General features: G+C 38.8%; 1 protein-coding gene across 10 annotated transcripts in view; it reads right to left on the bottom strand.

The window, feature by feature from the left end:
- Window positions 1–1,717, bottom strand: part of LOC109686449 (monocarboxylate transporter 2) — a 182,333-nt gene extending 180,616 nt beyond the window's left edge. For 4 of the 10 annotated variants that reach the window (XM_074083785.1, XM_074083791.1, XM_074083788.1 and 1 more), the window contains exon 1: window positions 1,457–1,714. The gene's annotated coding sequence lies outside the window, so the exon portion shown is untranslated. Of the gene's footprint in view, window positions 1–1,451 lie in introns of all 10 variants that reach the window. The other 6 variants (XM_074083786.1, XM_074083792.1, XM_074083789.1 and 3 more) reach the window with 3 other exon arrangements.
- Window positions 1,718–18,508: the final 16,791 nt, after the last annotated feature.

The following is an 18,508-nucleotide window of genomic DNA, read 5'->3' as shown; positions in this document are numbered from 1 at the left end:
CAAGAATTACTTCACCAGGGCCAAAAGTGAGTCACTTTGGTCAACCCTCATCTGCCCTCTGCAGGATCCACCCACATCGGATTTTTTTTCAGCCACTCTCCCCTAAATGCATGCTTTGTACTTGGGGTTCCAGGGACAGAGCACGTTCAAGCTAACCCAAAACATTGAAAGTTTGCAAACATCTGAACTCTGACTAGGTTTAACCACAAAGAAGTCTGGAGTGCCAGGCAAGGATATTTGTGGCCATGACTTTCTCTTTCCCACTCTTTTTCACAATCACCATTGCTTGTTATTTTTATTCCTGTGCTGAGTCTCTTTTTGGACCCAAAAGGGAGGAGGAGATGAAATACTAGCATTCATATTGCCGCTTGTACAATCCTCAGTCAAAGCAGCCCAGTCTTATGCAGCTACAAAAAGGAGTCAATGAAACAGTCCTACAGACACTCTTCCTGTTTCCTCGGTGTGGTGTGGTGTGGTGTGATGTGTGTGTGTAATTTTAATTCTCCTGAAGTGTAATCACAAAATTCTCTCTCTGGCGCTACAGGGAAAGTGGACTTGGGCGGGACCGCCCATCCCAAAAAGCTGTTTGCAGTCCTTCTAGGGAGCTTTACTGGAAGAGAACAGGGATGGATAGCAGAGGCTGCTTAGCATCCTCTGAGGACAGAAGCAGTTCAGCTCACAGGTGAGCAAGCTCCCAGCTACCTGCACTAACTGGCCAGGACTGACGCCCCAGCATGGCGCAGCGACCCAAGAAGCCCAGCATATGTAAGGCGGCTGAGGCCCTTCCTAGCCCCTACCAAGTCCGCGCAGCCTTGTGCTCAGCCACAGGCCTCCCCCTCAGCCACGCTTCCTGGGGACCGAAATAGGAGGAAAACGAACCCCCTGGTATTTCATCCCCTTCTCCCAGCCTCCCAAAGCCCCGATCAGGTGCTAAAAAAGCAGTTTCCTACACGCACTCTCACTACCCTTGTCTCCACCTACTGCGGCAACGACGCCATCCAGAGTGCTCACAGCCGGGAGGAGATGCTGGTGAGGGACACTTGGGAACCAGCCCCCCCCCCCCCCCCCCACAGTCTGCAGGATCACGTAGAGAGCGAGCAGCAAGGTGCCTGCAGAGTGTGGGTGCCAAACTTAGAGCGCCGGCAGCTGGTTGCTGAAAGCACTCGGTCGCCCTGCCCGGGACCCCCGCGCACCCCCCTGGCCTGACGTGCGCGCCCCCCGCAGCTCCCGCGCAGCTGCTCGCGCGCCAGGCCGACGACCGCTCTCCAGCGGCTGCAGCTCTGGGGGTTTATTTTGTCTATATTAGGGCTCATTGGCAAACTGTGCGTGGGCGCGCGACTGTCACAGGCTGGCCATTATTTGTACACACGCATGCGGTTCCCAGGGCAGCTCGGGTGGCAGAAGCAAGCTCGCCTTCCTCTCCTCCTCCCTTCCTCCCGGGGCATACTTACTTTACCTGGCTCAGACACACGGTGGGCGCTACAGCTCTCCGATACCCCCCGCCCAGCCACAGCTGGTTCGCTTCGCTGTCACCCGGTGAATGGAATTATTTATTTATTTATGTCCCCTGACGTGTCCTCGCCCGCTGCAACCAGAGGAGGAGAGGGAGGAGAAGGAGGAGGGGAGGCGGGCGGCAGAACGCCCTTGTGGCGCCCGGGAGCGCGGGCCGGGCTGGGGGTGCGGGGGAGGTGGTGTCGAGGACGACCCGGAGCTGGACGCGGGGGGGTCGGGGGGACGCCGCCCAGGGACGGGAGGCCGACTGAGCATGCTCCAAGCTGCTGTCAACGCTCTAGGCACTTTATCTGTGTCTTGGGGCAATCCACTTCACATTTTAGTTTTCACCCAGAGAGCTCTATTGTTCCAGATCCGTCCAGACATGCTTTTTGTGAAGTATTTTGGCGCGTAACTTAGCCAGCAGGTGTGAGGTAGCTTCAGATGCTTGTGGGGAGTTGAGCAACCTCTGTGCGAGGAAAGGGTGCAAACAGTCGACAAAGAGCCAAGCCTGGCAGAATGCAGAGAAACTAGAAAATCTTCATTATGAGCTCGAGAAAGACAGTTCAACTGCTTTTTTGCAGTTAAGGCTTTTGGGGGGAGTAAGCGCACAATGAAGGGGGTAGAAGTGTGGGAGACTAAACTCACCAACCAAATCCTTCCAAGGGGGAGATAAAAGTTACATCACAGGAGGAAGGGCACAGAAAACAGCACGAGCTGATACTGGAATTAGGAAAGAATGGAGGGGGAGGGTTATTTGTAAATAATTCCTTTTATTTTTAGTTAACTATTTAATTCTTCAACACAGGATTTAGTTATTTGGCAATGAATAATGATGAAGGCAGTGGTAATTCCTGCAGTCATTGGTTTGGTTTCCGGAAGTTGGAAAGAGGAAGAGCTTGAAGTGAACGTTTAGGCAACTCCCAAAATGGAGGTTTCCTAAACGTCTTTAACATGAATTGATACTTAGAGAAAGAGAAACTGTCCAGAAGAATAAACACGTGCTTGGATTTGAGAATTTGTTTTTTTGTTTTATTTTCCTGCAGTGTTAGAGGTTGCACCCAGGGCCTTGTGTATGCTAAGCAAGTGCTTTACCACTCAGGTACACAGAACCAGCCCTAGTTTTAAGAACTAGCAGAAAAATCTAAAAAGTACTATAGTTTTTTAGACTACAATGAGTACACATTTGTAAAATATGTAATAGGCACTTGATAAGGATGGATTGTCTAACAATGACTCCAAACACTTCATTTTGATATCAAAACATGATAATCTTTGGAAAAACAACGCGAAGACATTTCAAGGTCATGTACTTGAGCATTTGCTGTTGACATTGCTCCTGCTTATTCATCAATTTTACTTCCATTCAAAGAAGAGGAAGAAGAAGGAAGAACATATATTTCCTGAATTTTTACCCCTTTCTCCTTTCCGTCTTCTATTCTTTTTGATTTTTGTCCTGTTTGTTTTTTTTTTTTTCTTTTTTTTTACAATATAATGTTCTTGGTCTGTTTAACCCAGTGTGAAAACTTCAAACATCACTAGTCCTAGCATTCTATCATAACCTTAGCAAGTTTGCACTTTAAGTATTATTTCATCCAACAATTACAACTCCCCCAGGAGTTAGTATTTACCATAGTTAGACTTAGTATGTGGTTGGGTTAGGAATCTGAAAGGAGAATTAGGTATGATTACATCCCAGTTAGTCCTATGATTTACAGTTTAATATTATTTAGAAATTGAGGGGGAAATACAACTTAGTGAAAATGAAAATCAAATGATCAGAATTTCAAGTGTCCTGGTAAAGTTTTCTCCTTGATTTCTGTTCATAAGGTGAAATAACAATGGGAGAAACCATGAACACCAATATACTTAACATTCTAGCAACTCATATTCTACAAAAGATCAAATTAGTGAGTATATACACAACATAAATGTCTATATACCCACAGCCTCCTATTTCAGGTCCTTTATTCTTCTTCATTCCTTAATCATGCCTATCTTCTCACATGTTCTTTTCTTTCTCATCCCCTACCCTTTCTTTCATATCAAACTTGCCTGTCTTTTTGTCCCTCTAAGGCCCAGCAAGTAGGTCATCAACTCTGTAGCATCTCAAGGATTCCTGATTAACCCCAAAAGAGTAAAATAATTCTGTCTCCCTCTGTGCCATTTCCCATAGAATATGTTTGTGCCTCAATTTGGGCCTCCCCCTCCTTTGGCTTTACACTATGCTTGTCTTAGAATTTTTTTTTATCTGCCTTCCCAATCTTTCAGGTTGTTGGGAAGAAAAGACATCGCTTTATTCATGTCTGGGTTCTTCTAGAGCCCACCACAAATTCTGTCAAACAGAAAGGTAACCATGTTTATGAAATGGAGAAAAGAGATGGTAGTGTGACTGTCATGTTTTTGATGGAGTAGCCATAAAATAGACACCCTCAAAGATGAAGAGACTACTTGGCTTGTACTAGTCTTTGTGTAAACAAGTAAAACTGAAATTTCAGGCTTTATTTGACATGAGAGCAAAATCTATCATATTCTGATCAATATAAGCAGTATTTAGTAATACTTTAAATTATAATGCATAAAAACCCAAAGAAATGCTAGATTTATGACAATGCTCTAATGTGTTCTTAAATAAATGTAAACCTGTACTATCCTGACCCACAAATTCATATAGCAGCCTTTTCATACCAATATTCCCTAAGACCAAAGTAGGTTTGTGTGTATGTAAACTGCACTCAATAGATTGGTTTTAACTGAGAACAAAAGACTAAATGTCCCAATATTCCCTTCAACCAGAGTGAAAACAAATGTGTACCTGCCATCCAGTGGTAACATACTGTGGCTGAGATTGTAGCTGACTAGCAGCTGTGACTATTATTGCTGTTGCCTGGTTTCACAGAATGTATAAAAAAGAAAAGACATCTCTCCACTGTTTTTAGTTTTACATGTTGAGTACCTCTGTATAAGTTACTTGGAAATGTCTTCTGTAGAAGCCTCCCATAGTATTTGGGGGAATGGAAATCTAATCCCATTATATAAAGCATCAAAAAGGGATATCAATCACATTGAACATTGTGTATGGAATGCCTTACCATATCTGCACAACAGTATATGTAGATCTTTTGTTGAAAAAAATGACTTTTGGGATCCCCACAATATAACAGTTGATTATGCATTTAATTCTTATCTGTTGGTATTTTTCTAATTTCATATTTTATTTACTATGATCCATAAATAAGCTTAATGGACTCCCAAGTGTCTTATAGATATGTTCATCTGACTAGTCTGTTTATTCTGAAAGTCTGTAAGATTAGAAACTCAGTAAAGAGTTCTCATCAGACTCTAAACTTTTCAGGCATGCATCTTGTGAACAGTGTCATACAAGTATTTAATACTTAGTGAGCTTTATTAATTGAATCCATGATGACAAAATGGTGTACCAACAAACCTAGGCATTAATACCTTTTCCTGTACACATGGTCTAGGGAGGGCTCTGAATTATAGGATTTTACTTTGAGACCTTCCCTTAGTAATTAATTTCACTTTCTAAAATTTTATGATACATACTTGTGAGCACTCCAAGGGTGCAAAGATCCACAGAATTTATGCATCATCTTGACAAATGAAACAATATTTATATAAGGATTTTTTTCCTATTACACCCAAGTAAATATACCTTCCACCAACTGATTTTTGTAAATAAATTTACTTCTCATATTTTGGAAAACAATGGAAATTGAGATGCTTTATAAATATGACTACAAATTTACCTGCTTAGATTTTAATACTTTTGTAACTTGTCATGGGCCCACAATGTCCTTGGAGGGTTAGTCCTTGTTTGTATTAACATAACACCTTGTAGGTCATAAGCGCGTTTGTAGTAAAATACTCTCACCTGCATATTTCTTAGCAAGCTCATTGTTAGCTACAGTTGTTTTGTTTCTTTGTTTAAAGTTAAGACAGATTGCTATTCTGTTTATCCACTTTCCATCTGTCAAGATTTGTTATGTTGTTTTGCTAAACATTGCAAGTTTGTTTCGTACTGCTACTTAATTTTTCTGAGAATTTGATGAATGATTGTGATCTTGAAATGTCATTTGTTATAGTTTATTTCTAAGAGGTATTCTGTGTGACATCTGTTTTAGACATCATTATGTTTCAGCTCCTTTGTGTCTCTGCTTTTTAACCCTGTGATTTGAACTAGATCCTAACAGTGTGTAGGTGGTCTCTTAAGGTATATTAATTTTGTTTGTGTTTCTTGCCTTAACAGAACTTCCTTTGCCAATGCAGGTCTATCATCATGGAACCCAATGAGGATTTTGGAATATTTATCTTCATTGAGTATTATTCATTGATTTTACATATTAGTAAGCAATGATTATATTCAAGATACTGTAATAAGCTTAAGATGTAAATAGTGATTGCCATAAACTGACTATATGACTTTTCTTAAACAATCAAACTGATTATGAAGCCAATACTATAACACTCATCAAATAATTATGTTTACATATACACATACGTACACATAATATAGATACTGGGACACTGTTTTTTTTAAGTTCTTTATATTTTTTGACTTTAAATTGAAATAGACTATCCTAGTTATTTAATTGAAAGGCTATTTTTATAGTTATTGCAATAGCCCAAAGGCCTATGTGTTAAAGGTTTCATCCCCAGCCAGTGGTCTTAGTGGGAGGTAGAGGAACCTTTAAAAGATGGATCCTAGTGGGAGGTACTAGATCATTGACCCCCATCCCTTCCAGCTCCCTCTTTTCACTTCCAGCTATGATGTGAGCAACTTTGTTTCATCATGTGCTCCCATCATGATGTACGGTCTTCTCACAGGCCCAAAAGCACTAAGGACTGAAGCCTACAGAAGAATGAGCCTTTCAAAAGTGGATCTCAGGTATTTTATTACAGTGACAGAAAGCTGACTAACACAGTTATTGAGAAACTTGGAAAGGTTTCAAAAAGACGTGCAGTGGTCTTCCTTCTAGCCCTTAGGAGAATGATCTGTGCTCATGGTGCCAAGAATTCAAACATAATTGCAGATTTTTTTGGTAAATATGCCTATTTTATTAACTTCACTGAAATATCATTCAAATACAGTACAATGTATACATCTATCAGTTTGGTGAATTTTAACAAATTTACGTACACATTAAATTAAGCTTTTTTATATACACATAAAACAGAGCTTTCCCTTCATCCTAGAAAATTCTCCTCAGCATTTTCCTTTAATCCTTCTCAACACTTCAGAAAAATCACTGCTCTGGTTTTTATCACCATAGATTAGTTGGATTTTTTTTCACTTTAAGAAATTGTGTCCTTCCTATTATTGCTTATACTTTCTCTTCAACAAAATTAGAGATAAGGGAAAAATAGTTTCTGCTGGGTAGTGAGGGATAAGGGGGGGTAAGGGAGGGGGTGGGGGAAGGGGGTAGAAATGACCCAAACGTTGTATGCACATATGAATAAAATAAAAATTTTAAAAAAAGAAATTATGTCAATAATGATATGTACTCTTTTGTATTGGACTTCTTTCAGTCTGCATGTTTTCAACATTTATCTATATCATCATATGTATTTGTCAGTAGCTTGTTTCTTTGATTATTTGATGGTGCTCTGTGATATGAAAATTCCACAGGTTACCAATACACAGGTTGGTGGATATTTGGATTACTTTTATTATTAATTTCTATGAATATTTAAATACAAATATTTCTGTGGGTATGGTTTAAAAACTATGATTTTTAACAAATAAACCCCATGGGATTTATTGCATAAAAAGCAATGTAATTTCCAAAGTGAATATTTTATTAGGCACCTAAATAACTGGATTTAGGCCTGGTTGTTCCTTTCACTAATTTTTTTTGGCAAAAGCACACAAATATTTAAATTTTACTTTCTTCATAAATAATACAAACTACTTTGGTTATTAAGAAAGATTAACCAGATAATATAAATGGAATTGCTTTGTAAATTATGAAGCTTAATAGAAATGAAAGCCAATATTATTATATGTAACATGTACATATTTGGGAAACAAATAGTCCACCACAAATAAAATGAGATAATAAAAGCTTATTTCATCAATCACTTTCAAAGGACAATTGTGAAATCTAGAAATAGTTTTCTGTAGGAAAATGAATCACTTCACTGGCATCTTACTTCAAATAAATTTCTTATTAGGGTAAGACAAATATCTTCGGTTAACGATAAGGAGAACCATTTATCATGTAGGAGCTGGAAACCCAGTTGTAGAGTAGTACATAAAGAGGTATTCTTTTCCTCTGTCATTCAATCAAATTATAATTGCAAAATGAGGATCTTCCCCATAACTATTCTTGAGAGAATTTTATCTCTTTTTCACTCTAGGTGTGGGCTCTTTAATGATTAGCCTCTTTTTATTTGAAAGACCTTTTTCCTCCTTCCTTTCTGCTCCAGTTAACCATTTTTGTGTAAACAAACATGTAGTAGTAGGAATCAACAGCAGTCTTGTCATTAAATTTGTTTGCTGAATAGAGAATATCTTATTTACTCCACAATGTCTGGAGCCTCAGCTGGGAAGACTAGAACACAAGAACACAAGCTTAATATCATCCAGAGCCTTCCTCAATCACATGTCTACTACTTGGGCAGGAAGATTCAAAGGCTAGGTTCTGTAGGGTCTCCTTATGGTGTGTTCCAGTGGAAAAGTATTTTGCTTTTAAGGGCTCATACGATTAGATTGGGCACATATGGACAATCTCTCTCCTTTAAAGTCTGTAACCCTAGAACTTCAAACTCCCTTTTGCTTTGTAACAACATATTCACAGGATCTAGGGATTAGTGTGTTACCACATAAGAGAAGAGTAATTACACTCCCATATCTAGATGGGGAATAGCAAAGATAGATTTCAGAAAAAAGGATGAAATGGGAGATGTTATAACCACTTTTGGAAAACGTGATCTGCTACACTGTCTTAGTCTGTTTTCTGTTATAACAAAATTACCTCAGGGTGAATATTTACAAAGAAAGGGTGTTAAAAAGCATGTAGTCCTGGAGGTTCAGGAGCGTGGCAGAAGCACCTGCTAGGCTTTTGCTGGGGCCTTCAGGTGACATTACAACATGGTGCATGGCATCATGGTGTCAAAGATGGAGAAATCACGTGTCAAGAGAGGAAGCCAGAGAGACTCAGGGGCCAGGTTTGCTTTTTTTATAAGTTGCTTTCGTGAGAACTAACTAGGATACCATGAGGACTACATTAATTCCTTCCAAAAACAATATGCCCAAGACCAAATCCATTTTTCAACACCACCATACTGGGGACCAAGATTCCAGAAAATAAGCTTTTAGAGGATAGTATTCAAACCATATTTGAACCATAGCAATGTCTTCATTAACTCTTTTCCTGTATCACATCCTCTAATTGCAAACCAGTATTAGAAGAATAGTATAAACAGCTGATCTATAAGGGGGCTTGCTATAGTATTCATTAGGAATATCAGGTCTGATGTACAGGATGAGCAACAACATTTGTTGTTGCTGTTGTTTGCATTTTGTTATTGCTATGTCTGCTGCCTTGGAAACTTTACACCATGTGGTAGGCACAGTTGTGTTTCCTAGATCTCCTCTCAAAGGATATGCAGCCCAGTTATAGAGTGTGGTAAACAGGCAGTCTCTACATGTCAGCAACTTTAAGTTCTGCTTCTACTGCAGGAAGTCACATCTTCTGGTAGCAACTCCTTCTTTAGGAAGTCACTCATCTGGTGACTGAGTGTGACAGTTGTATGAGTACCCAGTCATTTTGTTCCAATATGAGGTATTCCAGTGGAGAGTTACTGCTCTAGAATCACTCTGCTTTTTCCTAGTTTTGACTTATCAAAGTATGAGAATATCAAAGATTGATTTCCTCTTCTGCTCATATACTAGTTCCACTTTCTCTTTCTAGGCAGCAATTCCTAATACCAAACACCCCAAACTTCTTTTAGGACTTACTTTAGGTAATTCCCTTTTTAAATGAGTACTAGGAGGAGTCTGAGGAGGCAGTTGAAAGTGCAGGTTTTTGAGCTACATTATTTACTGTTGACTGACAGTGACGACTAGCTCATAAACAGGTGCTGGTACAGTGTAGTGATTCGTTTATTAAAGCATTTCAGCAGTTAGGAAGCAATACTATTGGAAACTATACCACAGTGAGATGGAAGTGATATTGTTTAGATGTACACAGAAAATAGCATTTATAAGAGTAATTGCTTAGACCCCAAAGCAACAGTGGAGCTGAGAGAAGGAGTAGTTGTGTGAATGGATTCTGTGTTTTAAGAATTCTTAATCAAAGAGATTAGAGCATAAAATTAGATAGAACGGAGTTGATTATTGTTAGCTAGTATGTGAATACTCTGTCATAGTACAAGATCCTGACAATTACCCACGAGATAATGTGAACTCAACCAGAATAGCTTCTACAAAAATAAAAAAAACAATAGCTAATAATGGTCATCTTGGTCAAAGCTCTCCAGAAAAGCAGGATCAATCTAATACAAATACCTCTTTCTCATCTCTCTCTCTCTCTCTCTCTCTCTTTTCTCTGTCCTTTTGACTCCTGTCTTTATAACATGTGGTAGGCATAATTGTGCTTCAAAAACACTTGTAGCCCAGCTATAAAGAATGTGTTTAGCAGGCAGCCTCTACATGTCAGCAACTTCAAGTTCCGCTTCAGCTATAGGAAATGACATCTTTTCATATCAGTTTCTTCCTTGGGTAGCCTCCATCTAGTAATGAGAGAAAAAGAGACAGAGATACATTCATTTTAAGAAATTGGCTTATTCAATGGTGGGGAGGGGTGGAAAGTCTGAAATCTGTAGGGCAGGCCAGAAGAGTATGGAGGGGTGTGTGTGTGTGTGTGTGTTAATGTTGCAGTCCTGAGTCTCAAGGTAGTTTGCTGGAGATAAAATTCCTTCTTATGAGAGACCTCAGTTTTAGTTCTTAAGACCTTCAATTGATTGTATGAGTCCCATCCACATTATGGAGGGTCATCTGCATTATTCCCAAAGTCTATTGATCAAAATGTTTATGACATCTAATAAATACCTGTGCAACAACATCTAGACTGGTGTTTGACCAAACAACTGGGTGCCATAGCCTTGCCTATTTGACACAGAAAATTAACCATCACAATGTTTTAGCAAAGCAGAAATACCAGAATTTACCATGGCAAATGGTAAAGGAAAACATTTTTTTAAAATCTCAGGAAACGACTGTATATTAATGCATGTATTGTGCACAAAAAAAAGATTTATTCCATAGCTGTAATCTACATGGAGGTCCATACAGCACAGCATTTGACAAGTCCATAATGAATGTAGTGGCTAGAGGGGCACTAACATCACTAAGCATTCACAGTGGCTTTCTTCCTTAGTGCAGACCTTGGCTCTCTGAAAGCAATGGAGCTGACAAAACTTTAAACATTATAATTCAAAAATAGTGCTTAGCTACTGGAAATTGGGCTGCAACAATTATTGTGATGATCAGGTAGCTTGGTTGAGACTCTTAGAAGGTATCTCAGCAGAGTTATTGAGATGTTCACTGTGGGCAGGGCATACCAAGGGACAACATAAATGAGCAGCTGATAAAAACACTAGTAATCTTGAACCAGCAAAAGCAATCAAAGTTGGATTATTGGGAGGTGAGGCAGAAAACAATCACCCCATTTAAAAAAAATCATAAAGTCTTTCCATTCTCAGCACTTAACCAGTTTTTAACACTAGAATACTTTTTACTACAGAGTTGGCTTGTTTCTGGAGTAACACTCCTGCAAGATCATGACAATTATACTGAAATGATTTTCACAATCTTTTCCCAAAGGATCCTACAGCAGTTTGTTGGGAAAGAGGATACAACATATTATGAGGACTGATGAGCAGAGTATAAGAGTTGACACTGACACCTAGAGATCTACAGTGTTATCACACCCCTTTGTAGGGTTTGGGCACATAGAGTCTAAATAATAAATTGAGTATTGCCAAGGTCCAGCTCAGAGAGTTCACTATGCCAATTAACCCAGTCAGTGGTCACTTCTTCTTGGGGGTTAAAACACTGATGTCTTTGTTTGTTTGGGTTTGTATAATAGAATACCATGGACGTGGTGACGTAAACAACAAACATTTATTTCTCATAGCTCTGGGGACTAGAAGCCAAGATCAGAGTCAGATTCTCAGTGAGGACCTACTTCTGGATTTAGAGTAGGCCATCTTTTTAAATATCCTCACAAGATCAAGATAGAGTTGGCCAGCACTCTGGTTTCCACCCTGAGAACACTGATTGCCATAAGACACTTGCCCTCATCTAAACCTAATTAGCTTCCTATGGCCCTACTTCTAAATAACCATCAGCATTTTGGACTAGACTTTCTATACAAATTTCAAGGGAACAGAAACATATAGTCAATATCAAGGAGACAGTTGGAACAACTCCTGTAACAGACAGTTGGTCTTTGAGGTAGAAGTATTATAGTGAGAAGGCCAAGAAGAAGCCTTTTAAATTAGAAGTATCCCATCTATCTAAAATAGTAAAAAAAAAAAAAAAAATCAGGTAGAGAGCATAGTGGAGAGCTGAAGAGATTACTGCCACCCTTAAAGGCCTGAAGAGGAAGAGGTAATGACCCCATAATTTATTTTAATCCACTGAACTGGATAATTTCTGAGAGATGACTGTGACCTACTACAAGATCAATCAAGTAGTAGACTGAGTGCTGCTGCCACAGTAAAAATGGTATCTTTGGTAGAGAAGATTAATATAGCTTTGAGTAGTCAGCAAGAGTCATTGATTAGGTAAATGTATTATTTTCTACATCAGTCAGAAAGAAGATGAGAACCAGTTCACATTCATAGCTAGTGGACAAAAATATACATTTGGAGTTTCATTCCAAGGCTCTGTTAACTGTCTTGTTCTTTTATGGTATAGCATGAAGATACCTGGATATGTGGACATATTACCAAATATCATACTGATTCAGTACGTTGGTCACATTATATTTATCAGCCTAGTTGGATAAAAGGTGGCTAACATACTAGAGTTCCAGTCAAGATACATCACTCTGATGGATGGAAAATAAACATATTTGAAGTTTAGAAACCTTTCATTTCTACAATATTTTTAGGGATGCAATGGTCCAAAGTGTGCCAGAATATCCTCTCCAAAGTAAAGCATCTCCTACTGAGTAAAAGGAAGATATTATCTGTTTACCTCTTTGGGTATGAGGACATCATATTTCAAATGTACAGACATTGCTTTGGCCCATATCCTGAAGCATGTGCAAAGCTTTGATGCTTGAGTGATGCTCCAAGGGAAAAAAGTTCCCTAGTGTAAGGAGCTTTTCATGTTGAGAAATACAACCCAGTGGTCTCTGATGAGATAGTAGTATCAATGATAACAATATGTGTGTGTGTGTGTGTGTGTGTGCGTGTGTGTGCATGCACGTGTGTTTGTGTGTGTGTGTGTGTGTGTGTGAGTGTTATTTAATGGTTCTTTACATTTACTGAGTTCAAAGGCTTCTGGTGCATTACAGTGGACTGCTGAGGGCACACTTAGACCCATTATACATACATATATCTATATATATAAGGGTTTATGTCAGTCCATTGTCAGAGAACCACATTGAAACTTCTTGGGTTTTAAGATTATGCTAGCTACAGCATATTATACTTTTCTTTTTATTTATTTATTTTTTGAAACTTCTAGAGTAAATAAGTTTATTTGGCTCACAACTCTGGTGGCTGGAATTTCCAAACAACATGGTACTGACATCCTAGCAAGAGCCCCTTAGCTGTGTAACAATATGGTGTAGAAAAGGAAAGGGAACAAAGAGACAAGGTCATAGGGTGACCTTACTTTATAACAACCCACTCTTTAAATGTTTAAAAAAATTTCTGACTACTAGGCCCTGGGAAAGATAGAACACCTGATCATGGCACATCAAATGACCAGGCATATGGAATTTCCAGTCATCGCCTTGAACTTATCATCCCCTGAAACTCACAAGGTCAAGCCAACTCAGCAAAAGTCTATTTTAAATGGTGCACCTGAGATCAAGCATGACTAGCACCAGGGAATGCCACTAACTCAGATGCTCATTGTACCTACAGCTGATGCACCTGAACACATCCCCCTGTACAACTACATGAGCGATTCCATCCTGTATCTGAACGAGGGCTATGACTGGTCGATTTTACAGCCTTATTCAGAGGCACCCTTGAAACCCGTGGTGAGGAAAAAATCTTCCTAACAGGAAGAGCTTCAGATAGTGTATCTGGTCATCCACATTGAATGAACAAAATGCAACCTGATATTAGACTATACACAAACTTGCAATAGAAATGATCTGGCAGTTGGTCACAGTCCTGAGAGGCAAAAGATTGGGGAACTGGGTACAGAGATGTCTGGCATATAGATGTGTGGATATATACAGGGGAGAAGTCATAAAGTGTTAAGATGTTTATATTCCATGTTAATCACCACCACACAGCATTCACCATAGAAGAGTCTCTAACAAATTACGTACTCAAAGGGACTAGTACATTAATGTCAACCAGGCTGTATTGTTGGTGACTTCTGTGCAGTTACGATGAACACAAAAACAAATGTGTGTGAGGCAACAATGGAGGCTGTGCAAGGGCCCAAAAGCATGGGCTCTGACTTACCAAAGCTGACCTAGGTACTGCTTCTGCCAAATACTCAATCTGCTATCAATAGAGACCAGAGCTGAGGCCCAATGTGGCACCATTCCTCAATGAAATCAGAGGCCAGCTTTGTAGCACGTTAATACATTGGGCCCATATAGCAGACTGCCCTCTCTATCTTTCGCCAGAAATAGACATGAATTTCACAGATGGGTTTGCCTTTTCTACATACAGGGCTTGGCAGCAATGTTATTTGAGGGCATCAAGTGTTTGATCCACCACATAGAAGCCCTCATCATTTTAGATCATGGAGTACACTTTTCAGCAAAGGATATGCTGATAGGATCTTTGACTATGTTTTATAGTGGTCTTTTCCATTTACTGAGTTCAGAGGTTTCTGGCCTGAAGAAGTATTGTAGTAGACTGCTGCAGGCACAGCTGGAGTATTAGCTCTGACTCAGAGACAGCAGCCTGGAAGGGGTGGAGGGGGTGGCATTTTTCAGAAGGCATTACATGCATTAGATAAGTGGCTCTTCCATGACACTGTATTGCTAGAACCAAGGAGTAAAAGAAGTGGCTCCACTTGCCATCACTCCCACTGACCACAGGGAGACTTTGTGTTTCTGTCTTCACAACGCTACATTCTGTAGTTATAAAGGTCCTATGATAAAAAAGGACACCCTTTTCCAGGGTCTACAGCAAGTGTCCCATTGAATCATAAGTATAGCTGCTACCTGGGCACTCTGGACTTCTTGTGTTAAGAAACCAGCAAAGACAAAGAGTCACTTTCTTGGCGGGGAAAACTGACTGATCAAGAGGAAATAGAACTGTTGTCATACACTGGGGACAGGAAGGAATATATCACATTGGTATTTACTGATAGCCCCATACCTAATCACGATAGTAAATAGGTATATCAACTCCATTGTGAGAAATACTTGGTGACCATGGGCTCAGGCATTTAGTTCAAACCACCAGGTAAGCCACTGAGATCAGCAGAGATGGTATCTGAGGATGAGGGAAACTTAGAAATCATAGTGGGGGAAGATCACTTATGAGGAGCATCTGTGGCCCCAAGCACAACTAAAGCAATGGGAGGGAGCTGTAATTTATCTCACCAGCCTCCCATTCTTGTTTCTCCTTGGGAAGACAGACCCATCAGCCTCCACTGCACTACTGGCTGCTCCTTGGGTATATATGGAGCAGTAGATGCCAATGAAAAGTGGTGAACAGTGGGAGATAAGAAGGTGCACCACACAGAATCCCTTCCAACAAAGACTAGCCATGGGGACTGTTATCAGCAAACAGCACCGTCTCCAGTTTCTGCTCCTTTGGGCTCTTAGTTCCAAAAAAATGTTTCACCCACATTAGCTACAGAACAAGACAAAGGTGTAAAGGCCTAGCAATTTTGCCCCAACAACGACCACTTTAGTCTGCCTGGAGTTTGTATACCCATCTATTTACTGTCACCATCCTTATTGGATGTACCTGAAGATGCACATGTGAACCACCTGAGTTCTTTCTGTTACTCCATGTAGAGTTTGCCAAGGCATTGTTGTGTCCCCATCACTGTTTGATTTCTTCCTTTCCAGTCCTGCTTTTTCCCCCTTACCTTCTTTAATGAACACCTTGCTCTCTAATCTTCATATCATTGTGTGCTTCTGAGATGACCAACTTGTGTCATGCCAGTTGAGAAATGAGTAAAGAAATGAAAAAAGTTGGTGTTTCCTTATCTCTGCCTTTGAGATTCACATTCAAGACACAGAATTGTATGAAATTCTAGCACATAAAGAAGTGCTTACAAAATATCATTGGGACATCAATAAAAAATGAAATTAAGTATACAATTTTTAGACACTCCCTTGCTAAATTCTGACTCATTCCTTAATTCAGGTTTAGTGACTTAACCATTTGTATAGGGATTAATAATTTATGTATATGTATTTTTCTACTTCCAGTAGCATGTTCACCTTTCCAAGTGAATCAGTTTATTTTTAATATTGTATTCAGGCTTTATGAAGCATAATTCACTTCTAGAATAATTCACCCTTGGTAAAAATACAATCAGGAATTTTTATCAATCTGTCCATCTCTAACCACCACCAAAATCAAGTGATCAGTCCACTAGCTCCATCTCCACTCCTTGGCAACCACTGAATTAGCATTTTGCTTTGTTTTATATCTTACAATTTTTTTAAAGCTGGGTAACTGTTTCTTTTTGGCACTTCATCCCTTTTCACAATCATACCTAGTATTTTAGGCTGACTCCAATTTAATCACATCAGAGCAACCCTCAGGAAATGGCTCTTTGGCATGTTCTGGAACATCTTGTATTCACCTGAGGAAAGTTTCCACTGCCGCATGACATGATGTGTTAATCCTGCTTCCACACTGCCTAACCCTGGGGCTTTAACTTCTGCCTTTTCTAATCAGTCAAGCTAGCTCCTTCTTTCTCAGAGTTCATTGCTTTAAGGGTCTCAAACATTCCCCACTTGAACTTAGTGATCACAGAGAGACTCTAAGACTCATGAACGCAAATGAATTTATGTTTCAACTCTAGTAACTTGGAGTATATTACCTGCTTTCTCCCTATAAGTTTTAGATTTAAATGGCTTACTGCTTCATTAAATTTTAAGTCCACTTAACAGGGAATACCGTTACTACTAGAACTTGTACTAAAGCAATATTAAGGATAAAAAGGTTATTTTTGGACAATGGAAATCAACCATAATGCAAGTCCTCATAGGGGTGATTAAAATATTCTTCTAAATGATTTCCCTACCTATGATTTTGTTCTTCTTTCAGCATTTTATCCTTGGCAAGGGCATCAGTATTACCTCTCTTCTTGTGAAACTCTTCTAGTGAAAGCAAGGGACTAGAAAGTGAAGGCTAAAAAGTATTCATTGTGAATATATATGCCACACCATATTATCTATACAGTGCAGTACTATTCAGCATATACTGTATAAAGAAGGAAATTTTTTATTTTCAACAATATAGATGAACTTGGAGGACATTATATTAAATGAGTAAACCAGGCACAAAGACAAAGACCACACAATCTCACTCATTATGTGGAATTTAAAATAATTGATCTCATAGAAAACAGAACAGTGATTACCAGAGGCTGGGGTAGTTGGAGAAATGTTGCTCAAAAGACATAAAACTACTCTTAGGAAGAATAAGTTCAAGTGACCTTTGGATAGCATTAGGTCTATAGTTAACAATGATAAATTCTCAAGGAATGATAAGAGACTGGATAAAAATAACAATGATAGCTATGTGAAGTAATACACATGTTACTTAGCTACATTTAACCATCCTGTTAAATATATTAAATATATATATATATATCATGTTGCACATAAATAATACATTTTCATTTACAAATATAAAAACAAACAAATTGTTAAAAAAGAAAGTGAAGGCCAAATAGAAACTACATATTAGAAGCTGGGATGACATTTAAAGTAACATTCATATTTATTTCAAGTAATACTTCTGTTTCCCACTCAGTGAAATACAATGGCTATTCTGGGAAACACTTTCAGGGAAGTTATATACACAAATAATGTTTACTTTTCAACTATGGTAACACTTTGTAGTTCACATAATATTTTACAACCTAGCCTATGTTGTGATAGGAGAGAGTAACTTTGAGAATAGACAGTCATGTGGTTTTGTGCCTTTCCATAGCCTGAGAAAAGAGATCCAAGTAGGCAGTACTACTTGATCTACTGGGTCATAACATCCTTCATTAAAACTTTCCTTATGAGAATCCAAGGAGAGCAATTTACAAAGTACATAATGTAGGAATGGATGAAAGTGTCTTCTATTTCTTTGGAAAAAATGTTGCAGTTGAGAACAACAAACAGCTCCTAAAACAATTAGTTCTTAGTCTCAATTGATTTGATTAAGTGTTTATGCTTAATATTTCTTATTTTAATTTCCCATCTTGCAAATCTAATTAGTCATAATAGGGGTTTTGATTTATTGTTCATTTTACAGATAGAAATATTGCAATGATGTGGGTGAATTTTCAAATAAAGCTGCCTGCATGTTTTCCTTATCTGATATTATTTGAGAATTACCTCCTGAATATGCACAAGAATAAAATATTAGGCAGTAATTGACAGTTATTCCTTACAAGTTGGAACTTGGAGTGGATGATTAAGTAGTCAATATATATGAAAGCAGAAATATTTGATTGCAATTACATTTTAAGATACTTCTGCAAATTTAACTAGGCATGGCCTCTTCCATGCCTTTTATGAATCAGATCTATGTAGAATCTCAATAAAGGAATCAATGATTGAACAAATATTTATTGAAGGTTTATTATGTTCAGGAAATA

This window comes from Castor canadensis, chromosome 8 (assembly GCF_047511655.1).
Source record: "Castor canadensis chromosome 8, mCasCan1.hap1v2, whole genome shotgun sequence".
Taxonomy (NCBI): domain Eukaryota; kingdom Metazoa; phylum Chordata; class Mammalia; order Rodentia; family Castoridae; genus Castor; species Castor canadensis.
The sequence above is the reverse complement of the archived record's forward strand: the minus strand, read 5'-3'. Positions and strand labels throughout refer to the sequence as shown.